General features: G+C 42.6%; 1 protein-coding gene across 1 annotated transcript in view; it reads left to right on the top strand.

The window, feature by feature from the left end:
- Window positions 1–761, top strand: part of LOC119581832 (chromatin modification-related protein eaf-1-like) — a gene marked incomplete in the record, with an annotated part of 47859 nt that overhangs the window by 1067 nt on the left and 46031 nt on the right.

The following is a 761-nucleotide window of genomic DNA, read 5'->3' on the forward strand; positions in this document are numbered from 1 at the left end:
ACTTCTTGGACCAGATTACTGGTATTTTTTGTCTTGTATGAGGTGCAACTAATGTTGGAAGTCGTAGCAATGATGGAAAGGCATCCATTGTTGAAGGGACTGAAAATGTGTTTGGGTTTTGTTTATGGGCATCTTCAGTTCCACTAGCCACTGGGTTCTGTTTGAAATGGTGTCTAGGGGGGCAAGATGAGTTGGTGGGCAGGACAGCCAGGCAAGTGGCGAATACTCCATCAACACGCGGAATTGGGAGTTGGGACTGCGCATCCATTGCTGTCTGGCAAAGGAGCAATGTTTAGTATACAGGCCAATTTTCTTGCTCCCTTCTTTGCTAACTCTTTGATATGCCTGATGAAGTCAGATGATTATCAGTCTGCATGCCAAGAATGTTGCTCTCCTTGCTAATACTGATGTGTTTATTTATCTTTGTGATGGATGCACAGATGTTATCCGGTGTCTGACATCTAGATATAATCATTGCTTGCGATTTATCTGGTGGCAGAATGACCTGCCACTTATTACATTGACCTAGCCATTCCACAACAGTGATCTGATTTTACTCCTGGTGTTCTTTATTTGAGATAGTCCTTGAGTAGCATCAGTAAATTGCCGTCACTGCCAAGACTCTTCAACTTCAATGTAAGGCCCTTGCTCCACACTGTCAAAAGCTCCTACTGTATCTAGTGTAATAATGAAGATATCTTTGCGAGTAGGTCTGAAGCTGATATCTGTAACTTGAAACCAAATTGTCTTGAATGGAGTAG

Source organism: Penaeus monodon, chromosome 15, assembly GCF_015228065.2.
Source record: "Penaeus monodon isolate SGIC_2016 chromosome 15, NSTDA_Pmon_1, whole genome shotgun sequence".
In the NCBI taxonomy this organism is placed as follows: domain Eukaryota; kingdom Metazoa; phylum Arthropoda; class Malacostraca; order Decapoda; family Penaeidae; genus Penaeus; species Penaeus monodon.